General features: G+C 29.7%; 1 protein-coding gene across 3 annotated transcripts in view; it reads right to left on the bottom strand.

Moving 5' to 3' along the window:
* LOC116774300 (brain tumor protein) overlaps window positions 1-15,871 on the bottom strand; it is a 206,925-nt gene that overhangs the window by 68,898 nt on the left and 122,156 nt on the right. For 2 of the 3 annotated variants that reach the window (XM_032666993.2, XM_032666989.2), the window contains exons 1-2: window positions 1,862-2,070; window positions 1,674-1,770 (exon numbers count right to left, since the gene is read on the bottom strand). The gene's annotated coding sequence lies outside the window, so the exon portion shown is untranslated. Of the gene's footprint in view, window positions 1-1,673; window positions 1,771-1,861; window positions 2,071-15,871 lie in introns of those variants that run through there. The other variant, XM_061524850.1, reaches the window with a different exon arrangement.

Below are 15,871 nucleotides of genomic sequence, written 5' to 3' on the forward strand. Positions count from 1 at the left end.
AAATCAACCTAAAGTTAATAAAAACAAAGATTTTTTTAAAGTAATTTTTGTTATCAATAAAACAAAGAAATACTGATAGAATATTTTTAAACTAGTATTTTATAAAAGCCCATTAGAAAGTTCGTTTAAAGTATTTATATATCAAGGGAACATTTTATTTATCATATGGCAACATGTCGGAACAATAAATCGTTTGACTTTGTATGTCGCTTTTACAACACGAGGTCTACATAGATAATGTTACTACTTCCGTTAACGCCATCTTTGTTAAAACCTAATAAAACTTTATAACAACATTAACAGAAAATGTAATACAGCAATCTTACATCGAAGATAGTTCTAAAATTGTTATACTTTCCGTATTTGATCTCACCGACTAAGTAGTCTTTTTTTTAGGGTTGTCAGCTTTATTGGTAGATATTTTTTTAAGATTACAACAAACACGTGTTACTTTTTATATGGTAACACGGAAATGCAATCGGAATGCCATGATGACAAAATATTGTTTTTAATTTAAAAGCAGAACATTTCAACGGCGTGATATTATTTAACACAAAAATTTTGCATACACATCAGAATAACAAATATACGAAATGTATATGTGATTAATATAATTATATTTCATTGTAGACAAAGCTCCAAGCCACATACAATAAAGCATTATAGAAAAGAATGAAAAAAAAAAAACAAATTTTATAATAGCATATAATAGAAGCATAAAAAATTATACAGCTCTGTATTACTCGAGGAATATTTTTATGTTTAATAAATTTTTATATCAGTACGTTTTAAAATCCCAGGCTGTGTTGCCATTACAACGTCCAAAAACTTCTAACGACTCGTTTTGTTATAAAATGTATCGAACTAATTCTCTTGTGTTTGAATAGTTATGTTAGAATTAGCTGTAAGGTTAATATTTTGTAAACATTTAATATTTTAGTGGGTGCTTGTTATTTTAAGCCGACTACAACAATATTTGAGCGACCCTTGTGTAGCTTGAACTGTAAATTTCTTGTTTATAACGACAGAACATAAAAATATAATGCTATATAGATAATAAATATTATTATGTAATATGTATAAGTACGTATAGTTCATTATTATACTAAATTCATAATAAGGTACCCCCAGCTCGTGCTTTCGACACTAGACGGGCCGTGGATAATGTTGTTTGAAAGTAAATTAGCTGCATTACGCAATACAAGAGGCTGTTGTCTAGCGTTTGACATCGCTCGTGTCGGATACTCATAATACGCTCTCATAATAACTAATATAAAAAATATTCGAAGGTAAACGAATAATAATGTTCGTATGAGAGTTACGACTTACAAAGCAACAGGTAGCACGGTTCGAGATCTAACAAATGTCAAACAAAAGGTTAAAAAAAAATTATGTAATCCAGCACACGTTTCTAGATACAAGTTTTGTGATATGCATTTTTTATTTCCTTGCGAGTACCGGCTTACGTAAGGTGTAGGTACAGGTACGGAGATTGTACGAAAAAAATCCTAACCTACCTACTATATCGAGGTCGCTGACCCACAATAGGAAAAAACCGCCATTTATTCATATTGCGGAAATTTAATCTATACAAAATCACTATTAGTCATGCATACGCACACTAAAACAAACCCGAGACGGTTACACGAATTTCAAATACGGTTCAAACTCACCTCGTTTCTCGGCTGTATGCACGTACGTTCACCTTTATAACTAACTAAGCCTTTGTTTCCACAAGTCAACGGCTCCCGATCAAATTGTACAGTTTATCTGAAAATAGAAACGAATTTAATTAATGTAACGTCTTAACACCGAATCGGGGCCCTCGCGATGTAAACACCGGACCACATGGGATACGCACCGTTTATTAAAATACGTTCACAAATAGTTTCAAGTCCACAAACGTTTCGACGCACAGGACGGCCGGTCGTTTCGGTAACTAGTTTATATTCACGACAGCGTCATATAACCGGCAGTCATCCTGCCTCAACGGCGGTCGGCGCGAGACTGACTTAGCGTCGCGACCGGCGAGTGTAGCGCCCTCTCATCCGCGCCCCGGACGACGCGTGGGTGCGTGTCTTATAAATGTAGGGGTGCGCCCTGCCGCCCTGCGCCCCGGCTCCCGACACTGACGGCTGTTTATTTATATTAGGATACAGGGTGAATGTAGTCTATAGTGAGTTTTAGTTGGAAAAATTTAATATAAACCGCGTAAAATATAATGACGCCTCAAGGATGTGTTTGCCGCGTCCGTTTCTTGGCGGCCATGAACCGAGTCACCGCCGGTCATTGCCACGGTCGGTATAAAAATACGTCACAGCATCTGTAACGATTATGCGTATATAATTTTTAATGAAAATATATGACTACGAAATATGATAATTACATGATAAATAAATTGGACGCAAAAATATGTTGGATGTATAGACAAGGTGATAAATTTTTTATCGACATAAAATCATATATTTAAATCTTATTTGGCCGTTCGTTATTAGGTGTGACGTTTCAAAGCGGGCTTGGATTGTCAAATTTAAAGTTCGAATATGAACGTTCAAGATTTTGCTTTGACCAATTTAAGCCGTCGTTTTAAATAGGCAAATATGCTGATTTTAATAAAACATTACATAATAACCATTACAATGTATTTTCATATATAATGAACTATCGACTATGCTTTATTTATATATCTATGAACGGGTTTTTTTCTTAAATATGTCAAATGGCTATTGTCTCAGTAATATAAATCGTTGCCTTAAATATGGCTATAAATAATTAAAGTAATAAAATGAAAATGGCCGTACATAATAAATTATTTGCTCATTGAGTTAAATGTGTTCTTACGTTCGTATTTTACGCAAATCGTTTAAGAATTCGTCAAACTTGAGATTTTCGTGACGTGCTTTGTGTGGAAATAAATAAAGCGGTGAATAGAATCAGCTTATCAGTTATTATGAACGATTTACTTTTAATGTTACACCTTCCAATATATAATACAATTCGTCTTTATTTGGAGCAAATTATATTTTAAGATTTAATTTATATTAATTGTGTTATAGATAATATTATATAAACAACAATATGCACAGAACATGGTTTATGTATATATAATAATAATTTAATAAATAATCGGTAAACCACATAAATAAATGCTCTGTAAAGCATTTTCCGAACTTTATTACCAACGGTAATAAGTTTATAAGATGTGAGCGATAGGAATTTTTCTATCAAAGATTTCGATTTATATAAATTAATATTTTTGAATATTCAATATCATGATCTAAATGAATATTGTCTAGATGGGTCCTCGAGGTAACTTCTTTCGAGTGTATATATGTATTTGTATGCAATAATAAATACATACCTATGACTTAACTTTGAATATGTACTAAGGACTTAAATTTGAATGAATTTGAAGAGATTTTCCTTTTAATATTAGATATTATAAGAAAATGAGATCTAAGATTTTCACGAGTTTTATTCTTTTAAATGAAACTAATATTTTTCGGATATTAACTACGCGTGATTTATTTTTTTTAAAACTACATACTCCCGACGTTTCGGTTACTTTTCAGCAACCGTGATCACGAGATCTCGTGTACGTAGGTTATCCGAAAAATATTAGTTTCATTTATTATAAGAAAAGGCTTGCATTATATAATTATAAAAAACCGGTGTTGAATAGCTTGTTAATAGCTATAAATGCTGTATTCGTATTAAGACTTCGCGGACCAGGTATAGATTCCTGTTAGTATAGTAGCATTTAGAGTTTTGGAGTTATGGACTATAAGAGACTCTCACAATTTTTTTGGATGAACGGTAACGACGGTTTCCATGTAACTTATTGTTATATTTGTCTGTTAAAATAGTATAATAATAGTATAAATGAAAAACAGAAATGGTTTAATTTATGTACAAATATGTTCACGTAAATTTTTAAGTATTTAACCTATTTGATAACAGTTTTTGTTAATATCAAAAATGTTTATTCTTCACATTAATATACTATATCTATATAATATATCATATGTCTCTGATCCCCGCTTTGTTCCTATTAAATAAATTAAATATTTTGTGTTAAATTATAACTGAATTGGTGCAGCGAAAGTTATTGTTAGTAATAGAATTTTTATAAAGTACAACCAAAGGTAAAGCAACGCCAACGGAAGAAGATAAAAATTGTATACAAATATATTTTTTTATGTTGTTTTATTATATAATTTACATATATGTAACACGCGCATTGTTATACGTAAAATAATATATTTCTAACCATCAAGCGTCCTTTTATTTCAACACGAATAATTAAGACATTGTATTTATATGAATGAAACTTCATCAGGGTCAATGAAGTTATAAGGACTTGTTCAGGAACACTCCATCTTAAGACGTTTTACTTATTTAACTTATGAATATCTAAGATTTCAAGAAAACGCTTTTAAAAGTTTGATAAACTCGTCTTAGAGTTAAGAGGATGTTCAGTATTATTTATTTATATCGAAAAACAATAATAATAGAGATAAAACATTGTTTCATACAATCAAGTTGCACGGTTTTCTGGAATGTTAACGACATTGTTTGTTTTGGATGTAAATAGATCCGGTTTGCAGGGGGAAGACTATTTTTAATTCCCAATCACCCCAAATTATTTAAGTTGGCCCAGCGCGTACTTTCACTTCCACAGTTGTATGTGGTGTAATTATGACGCATTTGTTTTACGATTTCTGACTTAAATTAAATATATTATTTAATATTAATATTGGGTTTAACCTCAAGATAAATTCATTCTCATTAAAAGTTCAAATTACATAAGATACATATATATACTAAAACGTTGAATAGTATTGTCTTAGTCATAATGTCTATATATAAAATTACTTAATATTTATCTTTCATCTAACTTGTCTATTTCCTGTATTGTTTTAATGTTATCGTTATATAATTTATATTAAATAAATAGTACACTTGGTACGTCAGTAGCAGATGTATCAACAATATCGGCTGTCTGTCTGCGAACGATTGCCTGTATTCAATATCATCCTCAAAAGAGAAATACACAGTAATTAGCCCCCAAAACTATATATATGCGATTTGGGACTCTAATATCAATTACATAGAGTTTGAATTGGTGGGATTGTATGCAGCTAAGCTTGCACCCTTCCGAATATCCACACCTAAATTGGATGCACTGCTGACTCAGTACCACTATCTATAGACGCTGTTACCTAGCAACGGGGCTGTGATAACAATGGACCGTATTGTAAGGGAATAGAGCTCATATTCACTATTTAATTCTGTTATCCGTATGGAGTCAACTGATTTATTGTCAACTGTAGTTCCTATTTCTCAGTGTTAAGGTTGATTTTCGGTTTTGTGTGTAAGGATTTCGTGTATTGCATTGTTTATTATAGTCCTTATCAGTATAGGAATAAGGTTCAGGTTGAGGGATAGGTATATGGGGGCCAGACGGCTAGACGTCCAGACTAGGGGCGCTGCGGTATTATATATGTATAAACATATATATGTCTGTATGTATGTATGTTCTTGTTTGAAATGGATTTCATGATTGAACGCGTTAACTTTGATGAACAATCTAATGGTGACCATATAACAGATCCCTTGATATTGGTTACTATAAAATATAATTTAAAATTATTTATTAGTATAATAATTAAAATGCTATAAGCTTTGTAGATTTGTTGCACAAATTTTTATGTCATATATATAACCATAGTGAAGTTTTTAAACGATTTGACATCTGTCAGTTTGGCAGTTTTTGTCGAAATGACAAGTTTTGACATTTAAATTAAAGTACATAAATGTAACATTAAATATATATATTTTTTATTATTAATTATCTCATTTCCTAATCTTAAGTGCTATCGTCAGACACTTCTGAGAATTTTATAAAATGGCCAGTTTCTTATGAATTATAATTTGAATATATATATATATACTTGTTTGCTTTATGTAACGTTAGATAAGATTTTTATCGTAAATTACGTTTTATCAACGTTATTGATAGACTTCAAAGGAATTATTCACACACACACATACATAGACACACACCCACGTGTTTGTATATATAATTCACCTATACAAAATAATTGCTTGAAACTAAATAAATATGAAAAGAGGCTGTTTTATTAGTCTCCTTTAATAGTGGCGTTTATTAAATTCAATATATAAAACTCGAATATTATTTACACATACAGCAAATGACGTAAAAATATTATGCTTTTATTATCTGTAAAATAAATACAATTCTGTAGTAAACATTATAAACTATCATATGTTGAACGAGTTGTTGAAAAAAAAAAAAAGCGGTCATCTTTAATAAATACAATACAGAGCGACGTTTCGTTCGCGAGAATCTGCAATATTACATTTCTTATAACAGAAAACCATAAGGTAATAAAATGCAGCAAAAATTTCCGAAAAATACAAAAGAGTTATATGAGAATACTTCCATATTAGATTCCTCGTTTTATATTTATGTAAATTGAAATAGCAATTTAAATTAATATTAATAATGTTTGAGAGATATTACTTAATATTTCCATTCTATCTAAAATTTCATTACAAGTATTCATTGGCATCTTATTAGCAAACAAATATAATGGGAAGTTATTATTTATTTCATGTTTATATCTAGAAACTAATAAGAATTTAATAATGTATTGAATCTAGAAAGAATCTTTGTATCTATAATCTAATTATCTAACGTATCTACATAGTATCAATGCCACCTTTATATATATATATTGTATTGTGGCTATATAACCTTAATAATTGTGGCTATATATATATAAAGGTTATGTAGCCACAATAGTTATTTCGATTTTTGAAAATGACAATCATCTTGAGAGGTGTGTGCGAATAAAAGGCTTTTATCTTAATAGAACACGGTGAATCTACCCTCGTCTTGAGAGGATTTATTTATGGAGGGAACTATCACAAGTTGTGGAATTGTTTTACATAATTTTTGGGATTTTTTTTGGTATTAAGCTTTCACATATTTTATTGTGTGCAATGTCTGTGACACAAGGTAGTTTCGTTAATATAGAGGTCTCGTTATCGTTTTAAAACAAACGAACAAATAATTTTAAGGAAGCTTTTGTATTAATTATTTGATACACACCTAAATTACATATAAATATATTTTATATATAAATAAATCTTTATTTTAATATATATTTTGTAACAAAGTATCCCATCGAAATAATTGATGTTGAACTCAAAGAATGTGGTAACAAATCGTTAAAGATTATGTTAATTTGGTATCCGTAAAGTCATATCAGAACGATCGGAATGTGATGTTCAGTTCTTTTTGTGAGCCTGTACTGACTCACACTTATTAATTTGAAAAAATTCAAGCAATTTTCAACTTTGTTGTTAGTCATTAATTTATCCTGTGACTAATGCAAATAATATGTACGTACTACATAGTTTCTATAGAAATGGTGCCTTAGTTAATTATTTTAAAATGTTCACAGATTTTTTTATATAAGTACCTAAAGCTTTTTTACGTCCATGTCATGGTACGCAGGTTATATTGTTTTAGTAACTAATAATATTTGTGTAACGAGTTCGAGTCTCGGTATGTTATTTTAACTTTTCTATTGAGTCTACTAAGTCTTGTCCAACTAAAAACACCGTGTTTTGGGTGACGTCACAGCGTGTCCCTTACCATTAAATAATTTCAAATTATTGTATCGTATTTATTTCGTTATACAAATGTGTATCGGAGGTAAGAAGGGTTTTATATATTCATTAAAAATGCAGTACTATTTTACTGTAAAACTTTGTAACGATTTTCACCGATCGTCCTAAATAGTTGACTTCATAAAGACAACATTATTGGAACATACAATTTTTTTCACCTTGTTGCTAGCATGGATGTGAATGAGAAGGAAAACAGCTCTCTTACCGACTATTTATTTTAATATCATAATAATTATTACAATGAAGTCTTATTTAGTATTAATTATTACTGCGGATTATCGTCACACTAAATATAGACAGTTAGCAGTATTTCTAAACCTCACGCATAATAGTATGTAGGTAAAGGAATGAAAGATCCGAAACTACTTGTATTCTGTTCAACAAACAAACGCCTGGTAAGGATAGTTGACTGCAAATTATGAACGAACGAATTGATTGATTGATATAATATCGAAACATGTGTATTAACTGCTATTTGTAAGTTAAATAATTTATTAAAAGAACTGCCTCCAAGACTGAGAATTAGTGTCATTTCCAATTGTGTATGTTAGGCTGTTAGAACATTGATATTCCACGAGCTTTATGTAGATTAAATGTGTTACTAAAGTCCGTAATTGCAAATAAAAGGACCTAAATTAGCTTACCATAAGTTTGCGTACACTATATACGGAGCGTAAACAGTTTTACATTCATAAATCTTGAAATATTATAGTTTATTCAATAAAAAACGGGAATCGATTCGTATGTAGTGACATATAAACTTGTGATAAGCAGTGTACACGAATAAAATCACTTTAAGAAATAACTATGAAATAAAAAATATTGCTAAGTGAGACTTTCACAAATACATATTTTAGTATCAAAATCTATATGTATTTAATTTTGCCCTATTATAAATGAGAATATGTATGTATGTTGTTTGTTACGGGCAAACTACTTACCTACCTGTTTTTTATGACACACAGCAAAGTAATGAGATCCAAGACTTTCGCGAGTATTCATTTAAATGAAACTAATATTTTTCGGATTTACTCCTCGTTTTTTATTATTTTAAACTACATTCTCCCGTGCGGGATATTCACGGGCGGACAAGATGAATAAAAAACAAATAAACATAAGTCTTATTCCCAGCAATGTATTGTCAGTTCGTATCTCAGAATATCTACTCATCATCATCATCATCAGCCTATACTGGTCCACTGCTATCTACTAGTAAGCTTAAATTCAATTCAATCAGCTGTTTTGTGTGAACTCACGAGCTGAAAGAAAACATTAGATTTGTTTGTAAAACTTATATTTTTCTATGAAAATTCAATATTTCTTAATCCCTCAAAAGTTACGTGACGTGTTCGTTTAAATATACATATAATAAAACAGTTATATTTATATTCATATAACTCAAACAGCTGTCGATCTCTTTGAACACTTTAACGCCAGTAGGGATGGACGTATGTATTGTGGTTATCGATGAACCTGTATGCACGTCACTTCAATATAATTACTTGTTTGAGATAATAACATTGAAGATGCTGCGCCTTAAATATGAGATAAAACTAAGGTATAACCTCCATCCCTCGCGCAAAGGTCATGAGAAATTTAATTGAGATCGTTATTCGGTTTCCGCGTGGTTGCTTTTAAGCTATAACATTTAACAGAACCTTACTATCATTTTTATTATATCAATAATGAAATATGTGTCAGTCATTTTTGAAATGTTTTAGTTTAATCTATTTATATTTAAATTTGAGAAAATACATGCAACACTAACTTTGTGACACTCTTTAAAGAAAACGAAATAAAATTCTATGTCAAATAAAGTGTTAAAAAGCACCTGGATTTAAAAAGTTTAGTAATTTGCGTGACCTAAAATATTACACTAATAATTAATGGACGTTTAAAACAAAAGTTTAAAGGCAGCATTTAATTTTGGATAAACAATGTCATTTTCGTGACTGCAAATTGTTTAATGGTAATGAATATTCTAGTATTTTGGTTTTATTATTCCGGAGAAATTATCTTTTATAATCTTTCTTTATCTTTTCATCATAAAAATAGATTCAATTATATAATTAATTATTATTTCATAATATATTCTCAAATTTTTACGTAATTAAATTGATTCTGATATAACATAATTTCCAAATGAACAAAAATACAAAATTAACTCAATATATCCAATATCGATGAAAATAGATTTAATGAACATCAATGTTAAAGCTATCTCTCATCTCAATAATGATAACCAATTTCCAGCCGACACTAAATCGATAATCGATTATCGACACACTACATCACTAGAGCTATAACCAGCCGGTTAATGTTTACTAAACAAAGCGGTTATTATCTGTGCCCGCATAAAAATGTAAGTACCAACCGCCATCTTTAAAACAGGATATAGATGGTTGAAGTCCTTAACTGTTTTTTGTTTAAATTTCACGTTTTTATATGTAAAAAATAATGACGATGTTATACTCTTCTTATAATATCTGAACACGAAATCAACGTTTAAGTGATAGTTAAATTAGATTCAAATAGAAAATATATAATACAAAGAAAAATTCATCAGCGCTGGCATCGAACTAGCTACCTTAGAATATTGCATTCCTGTCCCTTTAATAATCAAACTATCGTGACAATAGCTACACGACAATAGTTTCTCTCGTTTCAAACTTTTAGATAGTTTAAAATGTACATCATGAAGAAATACATACCTCCTATATGATTATGATAATAGGAAAATAATCGCGTGCACCATCAAACTTCATAAAAATATTTATTTGTTATATTGAAGGGATGTTAATGGATAATATAAAGTGCATCCTAGTTTCTAGACGGTGGAAATAAAAAGCCAGGGACCTGAACATCATGGGGGTCGACATTAAAATAAAATGATTAATTGCTATCACAAAGGAAGCGTTCGGACGCGTCAACGTTTACATCGGTCTGGTGGCTCGGTCACGTTACAGACGATAATAACACTTGTACCGACAGGGTAGGATATAAAATCGGTTGTAGATCGAATAAAGGATGCTTTCCATCTATATCCAGAGGCCGTAACGCATCGTAAGGCAACTGTTGTTTGAGCTTGAATTAGTTCCAGCCGAATGTAAGGCAGCCATGCATCGAGCGGACGACTGAGACGCTGATGTAGCCGGATGTTGATTTTAAGGCATTAAGGGAGGTTCTATTCGATATAATTTCACTAGCAAAAGATTTAACAATAATAATAAAGGTAATTACAGTGTATTAATAATTGTGACCAAGTTTTTGTTTTTAAAATTATTATCATGGAACAATAAATTACTTTATACATTCTTTTGTAATTCTTTTATAAGATTCAGAATTAATGTATTAAGATAAACAGAAAATACAAATACGTTATATTAGATTCATTACGAGAAATATAACATTTATTCCAAGAAAAATGTTATTAGAAATGTGATAATTGAGACAGATTCTTCATACGTAAGGTTTCATACTGAAAATGCTATGAAACCTTTGTTTAGTAGGAAGAGATCATTTTACCTTTCAGTATTATATCAAAATATGTTGTGCGATAATATAATTTTCGTGATAAATTTTTATTTACACACAGTTTTAAAATCGTCTCGCAATGAACGCTATCATTTGTTATGGAACCCTAATCAATTAAGGAGCTATAATTTATTGAGGTGTCCTTTTCCTGCTAGTGAAATTCTCTCTTTCTCTCTCTGTCCCTATATATATAAACCAGAACATATCTAAATTGTTCAAGAGAAGGGTTCCCTGGTATATGAAGGTGTTCCACCTCGCTGATCCCTGATCGTGGGATCATACAACGTAGCAATTTAAAAGTTAATGATACAACACAAAGCATTCAGTGATGTTTATGGAAAATTACATTTGTTTTGAAATTTTATATCTATTTTAAAATAAAACTATTTATATTCATTTATTTTTTTTAAGGAAGATTTTGGTCTACCGTTGTTATAATTCATGTAATAAATTATTTACAACTTATAATGTTTGTACGTGGTAATTTAAATGTTCTATAAAAGATACATATATAAATGATAAAAAAAATCACTTACTTTCAATTAATATTTTTTTTAAATTTAATACATTGTATGACGAATATTGTTTCTATAATTAAATAAGTAATAATGAAAGTTTATTCACTATCACTTTATTTTCTTCGAGAATTTAAATAAGAGGCTATTATTGTATAAATACTAGAATGCACATAAATACATAATATATCACTACATGCTAAATAAAAAATAATTAACTTTGATCACGCAAATATAAAAGCAGTCGAGTGTCTTATACGAATACATATTTTTTATTATAAAAATATTACTTCAATAATTTACACTAAAACAAACGCCTCATTATAATCTTCTACCTCAACTATCAAAAGCATTACTCTACGAAATAAAATTATAAAAACAGTAATATAAAACAGTTTTGTTATAACGAAACAGTACAAAATATTAGTATTAAGTTCACAAAAACCTCATTATAGTTTGAAGTTGAGATACGAGTTCAAAAAAGCTATACAACCTATTTGCATGAATACCTTTTTTCACACTTTTAAATCCGCGGTTTATTACACCATTCATCCGCACTCTAAATTAAAATATTCTGTGTTGAAATGAATAAAATTTAAATATAATGCTCCGTTGTGTTTTGTAGGTGGTTTGTTTTGAATTCTTTTATCTCCGTTTACATATTTGCATATTATTTTTTTTTATTCTGTGCTATCGGTAAAAAAAAGTATCCTGGCGAGTAATGTCAATATAAAAAAAGTGATCGTTAGATTTTAACATTCAAAATAACAATAGAGATTATTATGATATACTATAATATTTGTGGTTGAAGAAACATAACATCAATTAAACTAAATAAATATAAATAATAATGCAATACAATACAATACAATAATTGAAAAGGAAGCCACAGTGACAGTTGTAAAATGGCAACACTTAAAAACGAAAACGGCATACAACCTGGACAATAGCGCTGGAATGCCTTTGCAACGTTTAAAAGAAAAAGAAAAGCAAGGAAAAGCAATAAATACGGAACAGACCGAAAATACAAAGAAATGTGAGAAAACAAAAACTATAGTTCTTTTTAAATGGTTTTTAATTTGTGCATTTTTTTTTTCAAGAGATGAGTTTAAGTCGCAGCTTTATCTTAAGATTTAATGGTTACTTACTGCTTTGTTTATTATTTTATACATGTTGTTACTATTGTATCACTCTCTGCTATGTAAATTTGTGAATCCACTATGAATATTGCAAACGCAGATGAACAAAATATCAATGTGATATAAATTGTTTTAAGAAAATATGTAGGCAAACGGAGGTGAGTCTTGCAGGAGGTTTTTTAAAGGAAGTTTTTTTTTTTAAAAAAAACGTTCTCTGCCGCATAAGTCTAACCGACCAAAGAGATTGCAAACGATACAAGATATAATCTACGAGAGCAAATGTTCCATAAAAAGTTTTTTTTACAGTCTATACATTACAAAATGGCCAACGTTTAAGATATACAATTTTAATATATTTATGAATTTAATGATTGCGTACACAATTGATCGATATGAACAAAAATAGTATTTTTGAAATAAAAATACGATCATAATGATATTAATGGTTAATTAAATTATTTTTTTATGTGCATTAATGTGTATCGTAGTGAACTGTTTTAAGAGTCGCAGTAAATTACAAAAAAAAAACACAGTACGCTTATTCAAAGATCGCATCATAACACTACTACTACTATTACTACTACTACATATTAATCGTTTTAACATTCAATAACCCAATAATAATGACGTTGCAATCTCAGAACATGCATATATAATTCTGTATCTTGTTCTTGAGCACATAAACTTTAATTAAGATCTTTAGATTTGCTCGAGTTTGAATATACGATAAGTAGTAACAAATAATTTAAAACATTACATAAATAAAAACTTTCTCCTTATCCATTTTATTATATATTAAAAAAATTTGATTTTTTTTACAAAATACTAAATGGATGGAAAATACGAATATAAATATTACACGAGACGGAACTAACATAAGCATACGAAATTTTAAATAACATTAAATATGGAAAAATTCAAAAAGCTATTTAGTTATGGAGTTATGGCTCAGACGGTGTACACGAGTCTCAAAGGAATCATACCTTTAACTAGTCTAGAGTATTTGATGAAACGTCTGCTGCGGAAACAGAAACGTCTCAAACAAGTAAATCTGATTGTACTCTGAGATCCATATCTCTATATAACCAGTACATCAACCCCAATTGCCATTTGTGCAATTTGTAAGCGAGAATATTAATTCCTTATTAAATCTATTGTATTATATGTATATATATTATTTGTATCGTATTCGTAGATAATATTTTATAAATATAAAAATATCAAAAAAATAACTGTGTGAACATTAAAAAACGCTCACCGCGTTATCACCATTAATACGGTCTATTAAAAGGCAATCAGGCGGTAAAAACTGCTGAAACTTTTTGAACTTCAATGGGAAAAGTGACGCCAAAGATCTATAAAAACGAGTAAACCGAGAAAGTTCTCTAAACTCTTATACCTGCAGCTGAAATGGGATAAATGAATTCATGGACCAATCTCCGGTTACGGACCTTACGGTCATACGATAAGCGGTCACCGATTTTATATTGCAACTAAAAAAAATGGACCTTTCAATTAAAACTTAAGCATGAAACAAAATCAAAGTGTTGAATTAAATCGATATTTTATTTGTGAATCATTAATTACCATAGATAAAGGAATATCAAACGCTAAGTAATTGATAAAAAAAATTGCAGGCGTAAGTAATTTGACGCTTTGGTTTCAGACTGAGCATCTATTTGTTGAAATACTTCAGAGGATTTCGTCTAATATTTTTCGTTTAGCTGGAAATGAAGTGACGAGCCGGCTTAATGAGTTCCCGCTAAACGAGGTCGTCTACACCAAATAAATATAAAAACTCGATTTGACAAACGAATTGCTAAAGTAATTGCATTTTAATAGTAATGTTTGTGTATTGAATTACCTAGATATTGTATATATATATAACGTACACATACGTATATATGTAGATAGGAATATGAATTTAAATTGGGCGTATTTTATTTTTCGAAATAATCACATTTAACATTATTCAGCAACACACGAAATACTATTTCCGTCGCCATATTGGATCTGGATAATCTCAGTTAAAATCTGCTGCATTTATTGTAAATTCATGACGTGAAACGTTAAAATATTCTGATACGTTTACCAAGTCTTTTTTAATGCACATCTATTTAATTCACAAATTTTTTTTAAACCAATCTTTTGATAACGAAAATGAAGGTTTGATTTTTTATAGTCCTTTTTTTGGAGTGACTATGATACGGGACATCAAACATGGCATCAAAATTTTATGGCAATAAAATTGATGATAGATATATATAAAATTTTAAAAGAAAATTAAGATAATGAAATGGAATGGAATATGAGGTACAATGGACAATATTCACGTTCTGAGATGTCGAATCAGCGTCTTTGCCTCTGAAGTGCTTAAAGCAATCCAATTTAGTACTACTCCTGGAATACGTTAGCCTGCTGGAGCTGTTTATCGTCTTTGAATTGAGGTTTTACATCAGCATAAATTGTCCACCAGTCACGGAGTCTTAACTTCTAAATGGCTGCACATATTATGATAATCGCACTCGTTACTTTTCACTCGAGGTCCGTGAAAGGAGAATGCTGGAGGAATTATAAGAGAAAAATAATTTAGGTGAATTTAAAGGTTATATGTTCAAAACATTGCAATAAATTGAAATCATCCGTCAGTGATTTTAAAATAATGAAATTCGAAAATATTTTATTTCGGACAATTTCTTTTTCTTACAATTTGCTGGTCAGACATTTTGTTTATTTGGCGAATGGATTTAACTGGAACTTTCATTAGGACGAGCTTTTTTGCAAGAAATATTAATGATGCCTTAAAAAACCGTATATAGTGAGAGTTTATTTTTCATTTCTTCTCTTACAAATAAGTTAAAAATTGTAATTTAAAATAATTTTATATAGAGGTATTATTTAATATAGGTAATTGGATAACATTAGTAAATAGTGCCAGATATAATTTACAAGCTACAAAGA

The sequence above is a fragment of the Danaus plexippus genome, chromosome 26 (genome assembly GCF_018135715.1).
Source record: "Danaus plexippus chromosome 26, MEX_DaPlex, whole genome shotgun sequence".
Taxonomy (NCBI): Eukaryota; Metazoa; Arthropoda; class Insecta; order Lepidoptera; family Nymphalidae; genus Danaus; species Danaus plexippus.